This window comes from Phymastichus coffea, unplaced genomic scaffold (assembly GCF_024137745.1).
Source record: "Phymastichus coffea isolate CEN01 unplaced genomic scaffold, Cenicafe_Pcof_1.1 PCOF00010, whole genome shotgun sequence".
Taxonomy (NCBI): domain Eukaryota; kingdom Metazoa; phylum Arthropoda; class Insecta; order Hymenoptera; family Eulophidae; genus Phymastichus; species Phymastichus coffea.
The window spans coordinates 8,061,728-8,079,436 of record NW_026706821.1 but is presented as its reverse complement, the minus strand read 5'-3'; the positions used below and the strand labels follow the sequence as shown (position 1 = coordinate 8,079,436).

At 42.3% G+C, this 17,709-nt stretch overlaps 1 protein-coding gene across 1 annotated transcript in view; it reads right to left on the bottom strand.

The window, feature by feature from the left end:
* LOC131671652 (sphingomyelin phosphodiesterase) overlaps positions 1-17,709 on the bottom strand; it is a 938,839-nt gene that overhangs the window by 633,224 nt on the left and 287,906 nt on the right. The gene's annotated exons all lie outside the window — the stretch shown is intronic.

Sequence of the window (17,709 nt, the reverse complement as noted above, 5' to 3'; positions counted from 1 at the left end):
ATCAGACGACCATGGGGGATAACGTCAAAAGCCCTGGAGAAATCCAGCAGGACGAGGATTATAATTTTACGCTCCTCAATAGCCCTGCGGACGTCATCCAGGACACCCAGGAGAGCTGTCTGGGTGCTGTGAAACCGCACGAAACCCGCCTGCCGTGGATCACGCAGCTTGTGGCGGTCCAGGTAAGACGAAAGTTGTAAATAAACGAGCCTCTCAAGCACCTTTGATACCTCAGATAACCTTGCTATCGGTCTGATGTCCGATAAAAGAGCGGGCGAAGGTACTTTGGCAAGAGGGGTGATGAGAGACCGTTTCCAGGAGGTAGGGAAGACGCCACACAGTAATGATTTGTTGACAAGATGCGTGAGAGATGAGAGACAAGAAGAGGAGACGAGTTTAAGCATCTTGACAGACAAACCATCAGGACCGAATGTTCTGGATGTGGACGAGTTTAGTGCATCCATGACCTCCTGGCAAGTGACCTCACGAAAATTGAATGGGGAGTGGACGTGAGGAGCGTTTGGGGGACTCGCTAAAAGGGCGTCCAAAAAGTCACGTGTTAATGGAGGGGACGAGTTGACTATGTTGGCAAAGTGGGTGTTTAGTACGGCTGGAGAAAAAAATTGAAACGGGGATGGAAGAGCGCGCCTTGTGACTCCCAAGTTTCGTAACTCTCTCCATCTGGCCTTGCTGGTGGCTGCGGAAGATAGTCTGCCTGAAATTCAGGAATTTTTTGCAGAGTCGAGGGCATTTGAGACATCGTTGCATAGTCTTCGATACCCAGCGACGTTACTGCCCGAGCGGGTGGAGGATGCCAGTTTATAGGCAGCGTCACGCTTTTTCATAAGCGCAAGAATGCTCGGAGTCACCCAGGGTTTACGCCTAGAAGACAACTTGATGCACCTAAGAGGGGCTACCTCGTCAAAGGAATTTACGAGGACTTCAGTGAGAGAGTGCACCAAGTTGTCAAGGGGATGCACGTCGGCTTCGATCGACGGGTCGAAAGAGTGCTGCAGTCGTGTTGAAAAAATGTCGACCAGATTCGAGAGAAGGCCCCTGAGGGTCCAATTTAAGGCCGCTTCGTCCACCCGATTCAAACTGCGGGACCTAATGACTCTGGTGATATGATTGTTAGTAGCGAAACGATAAGTGAGCGAGATGAAATCATGACCAGCAATAAAAGGAGTATCAGACTTTCCAAATGTCTGGATAGCATTTAGGTCTTTCACTATGAAAAGGTCAAGAGTAGTGTGGGAAGGGGGATTTGTATCAAGACAGTGGTGAGTGGGAGCAGTGGATACGAAGTGGAGGTTGTGCAGGTCAACGAGAGATCTCAAAGCTCGAGCATCTGGCAGAGAGCTGGAACCTAGGTCTGCGTTAAAATCACCGGTAATGATGACATTTCCGTACAGAGGGAGGTAAGTGGCCAAGCAGTTGAAAAAGTGTGTGGGAGAGCAAGCAGAGGGACGTCTGTAAACCACCGCCATCAAAAGCTTGGTGTTGTCGGACTTTATTTCACCCAGGATGAATTCAGGCGTGTTATCGAAAACTGGATCTGATGTAGCTAGGAAACTGAATTTAAAGTGAGATCTGACGTACAGACCAACACCGCCACCCTGCTTTCCAATTCGGTCAAGCCTGAAAAAATTGAAATCGGGCAGAGAGAGGTGTGAGTCAGAGATATCAGGTGAGAGGAAAGTTTCGGTAATGGCTATGACATCAAAATGTGTAGAAATGGCTTGTGCTTCGAGAAGAGCAAAGTGACGGGGGGAATTAAGTCTGTTTATATTGATGTGGCCGACAACGAAGGAAGCAGAGGGCGGGGTAAGGTCCCGGATTAGTTGGCATCATGGACCAGAAACTGGAAGAGATGAAGTTGGGATGGCTTGAGATAGCTGGGCCGGAAAGACAGACACTGTCGGGCTGAAACAACCATCTGTTTTACTAAGTTGCGGAGCCGGATTTTTTAGGATGGAGGCAGTAGGTCGCGATTTGACAACCTGGGGCGCAAAGTTAAGGTTGAGTGGAGCATGTCTGCGATTGCCGATCGGAGTGGCAGCCACTGACATGGCACCAGAGCGCGGGGCGGCCTGGGCAGGAGGCTGACCAGGAGGCACAAGCACGCAGGTGTCAAGGTCACTCTCCGACGTGATTGGGATCGGGGTGGAACGTGTGTTCTCCCGCATATGGACGACCATGCCCGAGACGAAAGAGCGCGCGAAACCCAGCTCACGACTGCGCGCGAGTGCCTTGACAAAGAGATTGTGGATGGGCTGCGGTAACAGCTGGCGGATGAAGACGGGATTTCCGTGACCGCACTTAAAAATGTCCCTCGCCGTCTTCCCAGCGAGCTTGCCCGAGCGCTCCAGTATGACATAACGCACCACCGTTGATACGCACGCCGAAATTGGACGTAGTATCGGTCGGATTTGGACGAGAGCGAGGGGCAGTCCATCTTCTGGTGACCACTATGCGACCACCAGCGTTTGGACAGCCAATCGCCTCAAAAAGCATCCCGGCGGCATCCTCCAGCGAACCCTGGAACTCCTGCGGTAGGTCCATAATAAGGAGCTCGGAACGATCCTTGAGACCCACCACGGACTTGAGGCTCTTTACCTCGTCGGCAACACGATTGACTTTAGTCAGAATGGAGGTCTGGGTGGCTCTGATCTCGTTCCGAAATTCAGTGAATTCATTATTCACGAAGCCAGAAAACCATGCTGGTGGTTTGTCGCCCGTGGTAGATGCCATACTATCCAGCAAGTGGGTTTGGTCCTCACTGGAGGGAGAAACAGTGGGAAGGACGGCCGATCGGTCAGCACTACGGAAGTCACTCCGGGATTCCACTCTCGAAGTCTTCGATGGGAAAAGCTCGTAAGGAGATGCCTGTCTCTTACGGCTTGAGGTTTCGATAAAAGGCAAAGTACCAGCAGGAGCAGAGTCAAATTGGGTAGAAGAAGGGGATTCCAAAAAAACGCCACCGGACTGACGAGAGTTGGCTAAAACCGCGGACTGAAAAGAGCAGGCACGACAAGTAAAGGTCGCAAGATCAGGATTTGAGGTTAAATGGAAACAGTAACGATGGAAAGATCTGATACAGGACTCGCACCGCAAGATATTAGCACCCAGATCACTCAGCGCTTCACCACACTCGGCGCATGAAGACAAGACCATTTGATAAAAGTGAAAGGTTTGAAAATTGAAAACTAGTTAAAACAAAAAATAAAAATTCATAGATTGTGTCAAAAAGTTTCCCATATCTCCTCTTCGGATCTCAAAACTACGCAAGAAACTGTAACAAGTGAGATAGTTTAAAGGACCGATCGACACGACAAAATGAGCAGTTTGAATTTCGCGCGAAAATTTGAGTCACTGACCAGTCATAAACGGTAGTTGTGAAAAGTCTGGATTTAAAAGATTTGAAAATTGGCGCCTCAGTGGCACTAACTCAGTTAGTTAAGGATAAAAATTGGCGGGAGACACGGGAGTAAAATGATGCCATTTACAAGAGACGGTAAGGGAATTCGCAAATTAACCTAGAGATGATTGAAACGCAAAAATAAATGAGTAACTTAGACGCAAGAATGAAATGAGAGAAAATGATTGATGACGCGAACGCAGAAAAATTACATTACAAATTACGTGAAAAAGCAAGAAAGTAAACGCGATTTGACACAGTCGATAGAATAAAATTAAAATTATGATTAAAAATAAAATTGTCTAGCGTGTAGATAGCGCTAGATGAAAATACAACAGTATTAAACTAAATAAAACAAAACAAGATGTTGTAAAAGAAATATAAATTAAAATAAGCTTAAAATTAAAACAGCCATCGCGATGACTAAGCGCAAGAACAAATTAAGTGAAGAGTAGTGATGCGGCGAAGAAATAGCACCGGCTATGAGGAGTCTCTCCGAGAAGATTCAAATATGTGGATAACGGTAAAAATAGTTGACACTGGTACTTAGCAGTAAAAATGTTGGAAGTGTTGCATTCGGTGAGATGTGTAGTGTGTAGTGTGTAGAGTGTAGCGGTCCTGCAGTGGAGGCTGTGTTGTTGTTTGTGTTGTATGCAGAAGTGTATAGATCAAAACTCGTCAAAATTGGAGAATTGATGAAGGTTATGTTGTAACCAAGCAGGCGGTTTATTCATCCACTGGCCAAAAAATTGACTGAGAGCCAAGAATTTTTAACAGGAAGCGCAGTGGCCAGCTGGACGAACTTGCCTGCAAAAATATGCCGCTCGAGGAAATGGCAAAATTGAGAAAATGATTATTAAGGAAGAGAGCCTCAAAGACCAGTGTGTTGCTACTCACCGAGAGAGAGAGAGAGAGAGAGAAAGAGTGTTGCTATCGTGCAACTATAGTGCGGCTAGGCGCGCGACACTGGCCACGCTTGGCGGTGCCGCGTGCCGCCGATTAGGCAAGTGAGTGGGGAAGGCGTGAGAAGCAGTCTCTCACGCACTATTGCGTCGCTTTTCGCGAGCATTAGGGAATTGACCATGCAAGCGAGAGCATACCAGCTAACGCACAGAAAAGTTTCCTTGAGAGCGGCCCTTTGTCTACCAGTCACGCCATATCGAAGGAGGTCACCGGCCGGCAGATAGACGATCAACTCACCAGCCCAGAGGACTTCGCCAATTAACAGGTAATATATATCATAATAATTATCATACTCTCTCCTCTCGTTTCTCTTCCTTAATAAGTTTTAACCCTTTTTGGCTATTCGCGACTTGCGCGCTGTGCCAGGCTCTCGCGGGCCGGTACAGCTGAATTAGTAATTAAGTTCTCTTTCTTTATTGTATATCGAGTCGGTTGTGGGATAGCAAGGCCCTCACGTGCCGGTCATCTCAATTAGTGGTAAGAAGTTATTGTGCATTAGGTTAAGGTTTGATAGATTGTTTTGTTCGTCATCGCTCAAGGTAGCGATTTTATAATAAACGTATTTGGTTGGTAAAAGGTTTGAGAATTTATTGCGATCGCCTTTCCTCTTATGCCTTGTTGGGAGCGATACACCGCCTCCCTTACCTCCCCCTTAAAGAATTTGGTGATGGCGGGTAAAGATTATCGGCCAAGGACGGCTGAGCTATTACAAATTAAAATTGCGTTGTTAGATAGCGAGTCTGTAGCGAGACTGTACGTATCTGTAAAATTCATGATGATGATTATCACTAATTTTTCTGATTTTTAAATGGCTGAAAAAGAAATTTGCAAATTTGTAGTTTAATTATTATTCAAAATTGGATAGCTATATTAATCGTTTTTTTATTTGAATAATGTTCCCCTAATCACAGGCGATTCTTTTATGTAAAAATTTTCCAAAAATTTATTGTAAAATTGGCGTTCTTTGATTATCAAATTGTATTACCTATAACTCTAAACAGCGATTTTTCCTCGAGAAACGATTTATGTTAATAAACTCGTTATTTCATATTTAATTTTTTAAATCATAAAATTGCAAATTCGATCGAGCGATTTTGTGACAAAGCATGTGCAAAGTTTGTATCAATTCCAAAAATAGCGTGATAAGGGCTACCAAGTGTAGAAAGGAGCCGATTTCGCAAGTATAAATTCGCTCGTCGCTGTGGTAAGAGGATTCACTATCCTACCTTGCTTAGCAGCGCGAGCATGAATTAAAAATAAAGGCTTAGCAATTTCCTGAGACGAATTTCTTTATTCAGTGGTTAGCCTGCTAATTCCTCTCCTTTCGATACCTAAGCGCTCAACTCATAAGACTAACTCTCTTATGAGAAAAAAGTAGCCTTAGAGATCTCCTTCTTTCAAATTTATGAGTTGTTGTGAAGTTAAATTAAGTATTGGTTGCGGCGCTGTCGGGCCTCTCCCCGATAGATGTAATCACGCTCAATTGTATTTCAAGACGGTTCATCGAGATAGAAAACTTTGCGTTTGCTACTCGACAAATTTTGATATTTCATTTCTAGTAGAATATACACGTGTCAACTTCTTGCTACTCTCGGAAACGCGATTATGAATACAACAGAAAGAGTCCGAACTATTATTTTGATAATGCTTGACAAGACTCAAACGTCACATATGATTTCTGAAAACCCTCAAAATAGGCATTTGTTTCGGCAATGACTTCTTTATTCGACGTGAATCGTTGTCCGGCAAGCCATTTTTTGAAGTTAGGAAATAAGGAAAAGTCATTGGGAGCCAAATCAGGCGAATATGGTTGATGGTCAATTAATTCGAACTTTAAATCGTTAATTTTTGCCATTGAAACTGCACACGTGTGAACTCGAGCCTTGACTTGAAGAAAGAGGCATTTTTTTTGCTCAAGTGAGGACGTTTTTCTCTGATTTTTTCTTTCAGCTGACTTAATAATGACGCATAATATTATCCAGTGATCATCTGGCCGTATTCCAAGTAGTCGATGTAGAAGATTCCATACGCATCCCAGAAAACCGTGGCCATAATCTTGACAGCTGACTTTACTGTCTTTGCCTTCTTTGGTGCTGGTTCTCTTGCGGTAATCCATTGTTTGGACTATTCTTTGGTTTCAGGAGTGTAGTGGTCTACCCATCTTTCGTCTACAGTTACGAGTCGATGCCAAAAGTCTTTCGGATTACGACGTATGCGTGCCAAAAGAGCTTTAGAGGTGACTACGCGGGTTCGTTTATTTTCAACAGTGAGCAAACGCGGCACCCATCTTGCTGATATTTTTTTTATCCCCAATTTTTCATACAAAATTAAAATGATTGTACCCTTTGATACCCCTGTAGCCTCAACTAATTCTCGCAATTTTAATCTTCTATCACTCTTCACCATATCGTGGATCATTTCGGGCGTACTCACTTCTACGGGGCGTCCTGAACGAGATTCATCCTTTGTTGTTGTACGGTCGCGTTTAAATTCATTTACCTAGTTATAAACAGTCTTAAACACAGGGGCAGACTTGCCATGAACGGCGTTCAATTCAATTATGTTTTCATTTGGTGTATTCCTTTCAAATAAAAGTGTTTTATCACCACTCGAAACTCTGTTTTTTCCATTTTTCAAATAAACCAATAACTTTTTCTTCAACCATCGCTTACAAAAAAATGACTTAATGAATCGAGCTGAAACTTTGTACGATATCTAGTTAGTAGTAGTGTTTGCCAAAAACATCATAATCTAAGCGTTGCGAGCGCCATCTCATGTGAACAGTGCCAGCTGATGATAACGCTGTACCTTCTTAGAGTGAAGGCATACGAGGTCTGTCCGAAAAGTATCGGGCCTATCTTTATATTTTCGTACTAGCGTTATTCGTTATCATCTGGTGGGTGGCATCCTTCAAAGTAATCCCCACTTGATTGAATAACACGGTTTCATCGATGTTTCCACTTTTTAAAACTGTCCTGGAACTCACTTTTAGGGATAGCGTTAAGTACACTTGTCGCATTGTTTTCAACCGTTGTTTTGTCATCGAATCGGTGTCCTTTGAGTGGTTTTTTTAGTTTTGGAAACAGCCAGAAGTCACAAGGGACTATGTCGGGACTGTATGGAGGTTGTCGAAGCAATGCGATATTGTGTTTGCTCAAAAACTGTTGCACATGATTGGATGAATGCGCTGGCGCATTATCGTGATGGAGAAGCCAGTCACCACTTTTCCAAAAGTGCGGCCGTTTTCTTCTTACTACATCACGCAAACGTTTGAAAATTTGAACGTAGTATTCTTTATTGATTGTCTGACCTGTTGCTGCATATTCGTGATGTACAATACCTTCGCAATCGAAAAAAATAATCAACATTGACTTAACATTGCTCCGACTTTGACGAGCTTTTTTTGGTCTTGGCGATTCAGAATGCTTCCACTGTGAAGATTGTTGTTTTGTTTCAGGATCATATACCCATGATTCATCACCTGTAATAACTTTTCTAAGCACGTTATCATCAGTTTTGACCATTTCCAGATTGTCCAGAGCGATTTCTAAGCGAATGTTCTTCTGCTCTGCTGTGAGCAATTTTGGGATGAATTTCGCACACACGCGTTTCATTTCTAAAATTTCGGTTAAAATTTCTGAAATGATAGTTTTTGGTGTACCAAGGTCCTCTTCTAAATCTCGCACAGTCACACGACGATCTTGTTCGATTGCAAGTCGCACCCGCTCAATATTATCTGCGGTTTTTGTCGTCGAAAGTCGGCCGGAACGAGAATCACTATCGACTGAAGTACGACCATCCTTGAACCGTTTATATCACTCTTTTACTCGTGTTTTGCTCATACACTTGCTTATGAAGGCCTTTTGCATCATTTCAATAGTTTCCGAACTCGTTTTTCCGAGTTGAAAGTAAAATTTGATGCAAATTCGTTAATCTTGTTTTGCGTCATTTTTGACAATATCAAAATCCGACGAACACGAAAAAGGCACTGTAAACAAAGACACGCTGCACATGAACTATACGTCCGACAGGTGTCAGTAAGTAACCAATAGATTCGTGAGGCTTTACTGTTGACGTTTCTGTCCGGTAGAGGTCGCTCGAACACTATGGCGCGAAGATATAAACGTAGGCCCGATACTTTCCGGACAGACCTCGTACACTGACATGAAGCATTCCTCTCTTAATTATCTTTATCTTCCTTTCTCGATACATATCTGCTGGAATATCGAGTATGTCCGTATCAATCTCGAGATTATTTTGATTATTATTACTATCATTATTATTATTACTATTGTTGAAATACGCGAGAGCGAGGATAGGTTATAGTATTTTGAATGTTTGTCTATAAGAACGCCCAGGCCGGGCCATAAGCCCTTTGCTCGTTGCTCGCCCGCGACGCAGCTGCGACAAATCGCTCCGCCGATGGCCGCTGGCTCCAGATGGAGCAATAAATGTTTTCGGCGTTTTCTCTTTGCGAAAGTATGCTCATAGCTGTAAATGCGACTTTTGTTTTAGTTCAGCCTTAGCGCTCGTAGGAATAACAGCTTTTACCCTCGAGCAGCTCAAACATTTCTGTATTTTTAATTCGTTATTAATAAATACTGATTTATTCTGCTTAACCGATTGAGTTTATTTTTGCTTTAATACAAACAATAACTATTATTATTTTTTTTTTATTTTATTTTTTTTATAAGGAGTTGCGCAATCCTTTTTGCGGATTTCCCTTAGTCTTTCTGACTAAAAGATTATGTGGAACTCCCCGAAAAAAAACAGGCCTACCCACTAAACTGCCATCTCCTTGGTGCCCTTCCTCCAGCCAGGGACTATGTTGATATTACTTCTTACTGGAGGTTCTGTCTGTGTTCATCCGGTCGTGTCGTTCCTCCGTATCTTGTTATGTCGCATCACTTCGTCTGCTCAGTCATCTGTTAGGCAGCCGTCCGCGTTCTTATGTTTCAGTATAGTTTCCGTATAGGTAGCGACTAAGCGCCACCATTCGGGTTCACATAGCATTACAGCCACAATGTTATCGGGGGTGATGCTGCCGACCGTTTCTTCCAGTTCCTGTCTGAGTCTTGTCCAGCGGTCACACCCAAAAAACATGTGTTCCGCGTCGTCTCGTTCGTGTCCAAGGTGTACGTAGTCTGTTCATATTGTGAAGGTACCGTCGGAAGTACCCGTGGCCCGTCAAGAGCTGGATGACGTAGAAATTTACATCACCAAATTTCCTTCCGAGCCACAATCTCAAGTCCCGTATCACTCGTCTCGTCCAGTTACCACCTCGTTCCTCTGTCCATCGGCCTTGCCAAATGTAAATTGTCCTGTCTCGCTCAGCGATTGCCGCGTTCTTTCGTCCTATGTCCGCGCTGCTCCCGTAGATCCTTTTGCGTTCAAAGGCGAGAAAATCCACGGGTATTACGCTGGTCACCACCATAACAGCCTCCGCAGAGACTGTTCAGTAGAAGCAAGCGATTCACAGTGCGCCCTGTCTCTGTACCATTATAATCGACTTACAGTATTTCTTTGTCTTCAGGGAGTCTGCCCATATTTTCACGCCGTATAGAAGGATCAAGTGAGCTGTCGCCATTAACAGTCGTCGTTTTCCCGATCTCGGTCCCGTCGTATTTGCCATCAGGCGACTCAAGAATGCTATCCTCTCTTCCGCTTTCCGGGTTGTTTCCTGTATATGAGGCTAGAAGGTCATCTTCATATCGAGGATTACCCCAAGGTACTTGAATTCCTTCTTGGTCTCTATCTCGTATGTCCCCACCCTTATGTGCAGTATCGTCTGTATGCGTCTTCTCGTGAGAAGCATAAGTTCCTTCTTTTCTGTTGCGAGTTGCAGTTCGTGTTCTGTCATCCATCGTCCAACTCGTTTCATGATATTGTTCAAAGGCAGCTGTGGCAGCTCGGGGGACCTCTCCGTCATCACCGCCGCCACGTCATCAGCGTAGGCGACGAGGGTCACTCCGAGCGGCATCCCAAGCCGAAGCAAGCTATCGTATAAGCCATTCCAGAATTCAGGTCCCAGTATCGACCCCTGTGCCACGCCAGCGGTGATCTGTCTCGTTCCTTGTCCTTCGATCGTCTCGTACGTTATCCGTCTGTTTTTCAGGTAATCCTCCACAACCCGAGGCAGGTATGGTGGGAAACCGAAGTTGCTCTTCAGCGCGTTCAAGATATCCCTCCACCTGGCCGAGTTGAAAGCATTCCTAATGTCGAGCGTCGCCAGCAACACTATAGGTCGAGCTGCGTGGCAGTGTTTGTCTAGTTCCAGGAAAGAATCGACCACTTTTTTGGATCGCTCCAATCGTCGATCAAATCCTCCTGAAACCGAACTGTAAATCTGATAAATCCCCTCTAGTCTGTATCGCATCCATCAGTCTCAGTTTCAGTAATTGTCCAAATAGTTTACCAGCCGTGTCAAGTAAACTCAACGGTCGGTAAGCCAAAGGCGTGCCAGGATAGCTCCTACCTTTTGGGATAAGAGCGAGCCTTCCCACCTTCCACCGGTCGCTGAACGTTTTTGTCGTCAAGCACGTGTTGTACAGGTCGAGGAGTATATCCGGCCGTAGACGAGCCACAAGTCGGAGGATCTCGGATGGTACTCCGTCCGGTTCCGGTGCCTTACCCGGCTTCATCGCATTCGTTGCTCTGCTGAGCTCCTCAGCGGTAAAGGCGGGGGGCATTTGTGCGTCCACGTCATCCATCACGTTTGTCCTCCAGCATCGCGTATTGCTGTCCCGTATTGCTTTCGTCAGCGTCTTCCGTGCTGTTTTGTATATAGCTTGGAGGTTTTCCCTTTCGGGTCCGCCCCCTGCCCTTATCATTCGTCGCTGATTTGTCAGGCATATCCTGCGTAACTCGGCTATTTCGTTCATCCACCAATATTGTGGTTGTCTTTGTTGTATCTGTCGACGTTTCGGCATTGTGCCTCTGCACAAGCTGTCTATTAATTTGGCTGTCTCATCTGTCAGTCTTTCCGCTCTTTGCCAGCCTGTTAGTTCGGGGGAAATTCTTTCTCCTGGAGCCGGTGCTGCCATTAGCTCTTCCGAAAATTTTCGTCCGCCGAGTTTACGTAGATTCCACCGCGGGGTTTGGTGTCTTCGCTCTTCTGGTTTGATCTCGTTCGTCTCGTTCTTGTCCGTCCCACCACTTTAAAGACAATGTACTGGTGATTGCTGGCTGTGTAGTCTTCGATCACCCGCCATCCTCTCAGCCGTGGCAGGATTCTGTCCGATTTCATTGTGACGTCGGGTATATAGTCTCCGACACCTGACCGTCTATATGTCGGTGTATGTCCCGTATTTACCACTGGTAGATCGAGCCTTGCGGCCATTTCTAGCAGTAGTCGTCCGCGTCGATTAGTTTCGTTCATTCCACACTCGGTCGCCCTCGCGTTTAAATCCTCCGCAACGATGACATCCCCGGGCAGATCCCCGATCCCGTCTTCTAGGAGTGCCGCCTTTCTTTCGAACTCCACCGCGGTGATGTTGGGTGTCAGATAGACGCTGAGTTAAGTGACAGCGCTAGATTGGATGCCACCCCTTACCCAGATAGCAGTGGTCTCCGTCTCGTTTGAGATGTATATCTGGGTCGGCCTTCTCCTGTATGGTTCACTTAGGATCAGAATGTCCGCATCATATTCGTCGGCTATCTAAGGTAGGAGCATGTCTGCAGTCCTACTTCGATTCAAGTTTCTCTGAATTATTCCGTCCGTCCTCTGGCCCATCCCCTGCACTCGTCCAGCGAGGCCCAGAACACTGCACACCTGCCGCTACCGGCAATGTGGACGACGTTCCCGTAGCCAGCCTCGGAGCACAGTGGGCAGACCGGCTTGTTCTTACATTTCTTCGCGTAGTGTCCGGATGTGCCACATTTGCGGCAGCATTTAATCCTGTCCTTTCCTGTGCATTCAGCTTTCACATGGCCGAAGCCCAGGCATCTGTAATATTTCATCACCGTCAGTCGTTTCCGAACGCGGCAATGCACCCAGCCAATTCCGATCCAACCACACCGAAGCAACGCAACGGCTTCCTGCGATTCCAATTCGTAGACCGCCAGATGAGTTATTCTTGGTTATTTCAATTAACTTATAGCCCTTATGTTACGGACTTTTTTTAATTTGGCACAATTGTTGTACACATGAAAGTGAGATTTGTCCGAAATTTTGATGTCGATGCATTTATTATATCAAAAGTTATTAACAATTAAGAAAAATAATAAAAAATTTTCAAACAGCTATATTTTAAAAACTAATAAAGATATCGAAGTCGGATTTTTTTCAAAATACTTAAATTGCTTCAAAATTTCGAAATAATTAGAACAATAACCAATAAAAAATTTTTTTCAAAAGTTATTAACTTTTTGTTTAAACAATTGCTAATATCCCAAAAAGTATATATTTTTTTTTTAAAGTACTTGCTCCTGCGTGTTCCTGAGGATTTTTGCTATCGAAATCATTCATAAAATTCAAGGGCCCGACATATCGGAAGGTGTAGCCCTAATTAGAAGAAAACGCCTCAGCGTAAGACCACGAAGACGTCCCGCTGCCGTTGCGACGAACACCGAGGCATCTTCTTTTAATTAGGGCTACGCCTTCTCATATGTCGGGCCCTTGAATTTTACGATTGATTTCGATAGCAAAAATCCTCAGGAGTACATAGGAGCAAGAATTTTTCAAGAAAAAATATACTTTTTGAGATATTAGCAATTGTTTAAACAAAAAGTTAATAACTTTCGAAAAAAAATTTTTTATTGTTTATTGTTATAATTATTTCAAAATTTTGAAGCAATTTAGGTATTTTGAAAAAAATCCGACTTCGATATCTTTATTAGTTTTTAAAATATAGCCATTTGAAAAAATGCGTAACCTAAGGGCTATAAGTCAATTGAAATAGCCAAGAATAACCCATATACTGTTCAGCACGGTTTGGACTGAAAATGTGGACTCGGAAGTCCGTGTCTCATCCCGTCTCTCGTCTGAGCGCGTCTGTCACGTCTTTCAGAGTCGTAATGCAGTACAGATCCATGATCTCCCATTGGACCTTGGAGGTCATGGCCCTGACACTACCCGCTTCCCTGATCGCATCTTGGATCTGTCGTCCAACCATTTCACGTCCGTCGTGCTTATCTGCGGCTACCTGTTGCTTCAAAAGACATAAGCCGTTCTTCGTCTTCCTCAGGGTTGTCATCTGCACGTGGCTTTCCTTCGGGTCGATCGTCGTCCGTATTTTCCATACTATATCGGAGTACGTCGTGTCCGTGCCCGGCCTGATCAGTACAGCCAGACCCCTTTTCCGGTGGGCCGATCCGCTTCTGTCAGACCGATTCTTTGCGTCCGTTTTCTTTTTTGTCTTGTCTGATCTTTTTCGTATTACCGTCTGCTAGTCCTTGGTCGGTTCCGTCGTCGGTGGCCGCTTTTGTGAGCGCTCCGGCGTGGTTCCGACTGACGAACGTTTTCGTTTCGTCCGTGGCGTTTCTTCGTTATTCTCCGCTGCCGTGTCTGTATTGTTGTTGTCTTGGGATTGTCTTCTCGAAACTGTGTCCGATTGCTTGTGCAGCGCAATGTCCACAGTATCGAGAATTGTCTTAACCCATTAACGACCAAAACGGTCGATTTTAGACTAACTTTTCGTAGCTGAATTTCAGGTACTCAACGAAGTAATAACTGGGTCCGACATATCAATCTTTATGTACTTTTGTCTACTGAATCAGAATCTGGGCTCAAAATTCGAAAATTTGTATTGCAAAAAAAGATATGGCGATTTTTGTTCAAAAAAATCTGAAAAAAAATCGCATTTTCAAACTTTATGTTTTTTTTTCAGGCAGAAATCGCATGAATTCATGGTGAAATCATCAACCATCGGTGCACAAATTTATTGAAGTTTAACGATAAATTTTTACATATATGTATTTTTCGCCAAAATGGCGGCCAAAATGCAAAAAATTGCATAAAATCGCATTTTTTGTTCATTATTTTTTTTCTCGGAAACTAAAGGATTAAACAAAAATTATCTAAGAATAAAAATGTCTTAGAATTGAGCAAGAAATACTCTTAAATTTTTTCAGATTTTTTTGAGACTATTTTTTATTTTTTGAAAAATGCTAAAACCAAATTTTTAAAAAATGTCTGCAAAAAATCTGAAAAAATTTGAGAGTATTCTTTGATCAATTCTAAGACATTTTTATTCTTAGGTAATTTTCATGTAAGCCTTTAGTTTTTGAGAAAAACATTGTTGAACTTGATTACATGCATTTTCCAATGGTGGACCTTAGATAATAACGTTTCGAATTGGTCTGCTTTTATGTGTTAGTAAAATTAGTCAACCATCTTGAAATGTTTTTTCGTCAATGTATATTCGAAATTTCAATATTTGTTACGTATTCATTGTAGTCCTCAGATACGATTTGTCATATTGGGCAAAAAAAGTTATTATCCATAGTACAAGTAAAATACTTCAATTGAATAGTTCGTCACAATAACATTCATAATAATGTCAAAAAAGCGTACGAGACGATCTGTTTCTTCTGATTCTGAGGATGAAACCTCAGAGGATGATGAAACGGTTTTGATACCAAATGCAGATGATTCCGGTTCATCAGGTGACTCTGATTCTGATTCTGAAAATTATTCTGACGGAAAATTACCGAGAATTATTTACCAGAAAGTTTCAAAAAATTATCAAGAAGATCAAGCGAAGATAGAAAATGAACATGTATTTGATTGGGTAGATGGTGAAAGGATATATTTCGATAAATGTACCGATAAAATTTTATTGACAGAAAGTGCAAAAAATAATATACGAAAGAGTGAGCCAAGGGAACTCTTTGATATTTTTTTTTCAATTGAAATCAAGGAGTATTTTATCGATGCATGCAAAGAAAATGGTTTAAATTTATCGTTGGCTGAGTTGAATACATTCATTGGAATTATTATAATCACTTCTTTCAATAAAAGAAAAAGTCAGCGAGATTATTGGTCGACAGACCCTTTCTTGTCTTGTCAAATAATTTCTTCCGCAATGTCACGAACTAAGTTTGAAAATATAAAATCAAAATTGAAGTATTCGAAGGCTAAAGATAACAATCCAAACGATAAGGCGTGGCGCGTTCGTGAAGTGATGAAAATTTTTCAAAGAAATATTCTGAAGTTTGGTTTCTGGAGAACTGCTCTGTCAATAGATGAAATGATGGCCAAATCATATGCTAAAACGTCATTGAAGCAATTCATACGCGGAAAACCTACGCGATTTGGACTTAAATTTTGGGATCTTTGCACTGCTGATGGATATTTATTAAATTTCGATTTATACTGAGGAAAAAATTCTGTAGTAGGAGAAAAATTAGCGAAATGTGCATTGGGTTCTCGTGTAATTATGAATTTATTGAAACCTTTTTTCGAAATGACAGCTCCTGGAAAAATTCCCCATTATCACGTATATTTTGACGACTTTTTTACAAATTTAGATATTGTTATACATTTGAAAAAATTACAATTGAGATGCACTGGAACTGTTAGAGAAAATCGTATCAATGAAAAAAATGTCATCAATAAAAAATCTCCACGTGGTACATATGCAGTAAAACATGAAAAAAACAGTGGGATCAACTATATTACTGTAATGGATTCAAAATTAGTGTCAATATTATCAACATCAGCAGGGGTCACTCCATTAGAACCACTAAGGAGATATAGTTCGAACGAAAAGGCGAAAATTGAGATACCAATCCCACAAGAGTTTCACCTTTACAATCAGTACATGGGTAGGGTCGATGTTCATGATGGACACTGTAATAATTTATTGCCTAGTATTCGGTCAACGAAATGGACTTTGGTAGTCTTCATCAGGCTCATCCAGGCTGCCATTACAAATTCTGTTGTTATATTCAATGCTGCTAAGAATAATGAAAATAAAGTTGGAACAAAAGACTTCGCTATATCGATAGCTAAAAGTTATATTCATGATGGTAAAATAAAGCAAAGTAAACATCAAACGATCAGAGAAAGCAAGTAAAAAAGTTGTTCTAATTGTCCTGTAAGAACATACCTTTTATGTAGTGATTGCCAATTATATTTTTGCAGTTCATGTATGAAAAAAAGGCACTAAAATATAGGTGCTTGTGAGAGGCAAGGGTACTCACGATAAAAAAGCACCCCGACTAGTGAGAGGCAAGGGGACTCACGGTAAAAAAGCACCCCGACTAGTGAGAGGCAAGGGGATTCACGGTAAAAAAGCACACCGAAGGAGACATTTTTTTACCACGTCCACGCCGTTGTCTCTGGGTTATGCAAAGAGTAAAAAATCACTGAAGAGTCAAGATATATATTTGTTACATATCTGAATTTATCGACAAAATGGCGGTCAAAATGCAAAAATTGCAAAAAATCGCATTTCTTGTTCATTATTTTTTTTCTCGAAAACTAAAAGATTAAACAAAAATTGTTTAAGAATGAAAATGTCTTAGAATTGATCAAAAAATACTCTCAAATTTTTTCAGATTTTTTTAAGACATTTTTAAAAAATTAGGTTTTAGCATTTTTCAAAAAATAAAAAATAGACTCAAAAAAATCTGAAAAAATTCGAGAGTATTTCTTGATCAATTCTAAGATATTTTTATTCTTAGACAATTTATGTTTAATCCTTTAGTTTTCGAGAAAAAAAAATAATCAAGACAAAAAATGCGATTTTATGCAATTTTTTGCATTTTGGCCGCCATTTTGGCGAAAAATACATATATGTCAAAATTTATCGTTAAACTTCAACAAATTTGTGCACCGATGGTTGATGATTTCACCATGAATTCATGCGATTTCTGCCTGAAAAAAAATCATAAAGTTTGAAAATGCGATTTTTTTGCAAAAAAATCGCCATATCTTTTTTGCAATAGGAATTTTCGAATTTCGAGCCCAGATTCTGATTCAGCAGACAAAAGTACATAAAGATTGATATGTCGGACCCAGTTATTACTTCGTTGAGTACCTGAAATTCAGCTACGAAAAGTTAGTCTAAAATCGACCGTCTTGGTCGTTAATGGGTTAAGACAATTCTTGATACTGTGGACATTGCGCTGCACAAGCGATCGGACACAGTTTCGAGAAGACGTTCCCAAGACAACAACAATACAGACACGGCAGTGGAGAATAACGAAGAAACGCCACGGACGAAACGAAAACGTTCGTCAGTCGGAACCACGCCGGAGCGCTCACAAAAGAGGCCACCGACGACGGAACCGACCAAGGACTAGCAGACGGTAACACGAATTGTTTAAATGTAGCAGGCTCTAACTGTTTGTTGAATTGTTTTGGGTAGGTTGTTGAATAATTA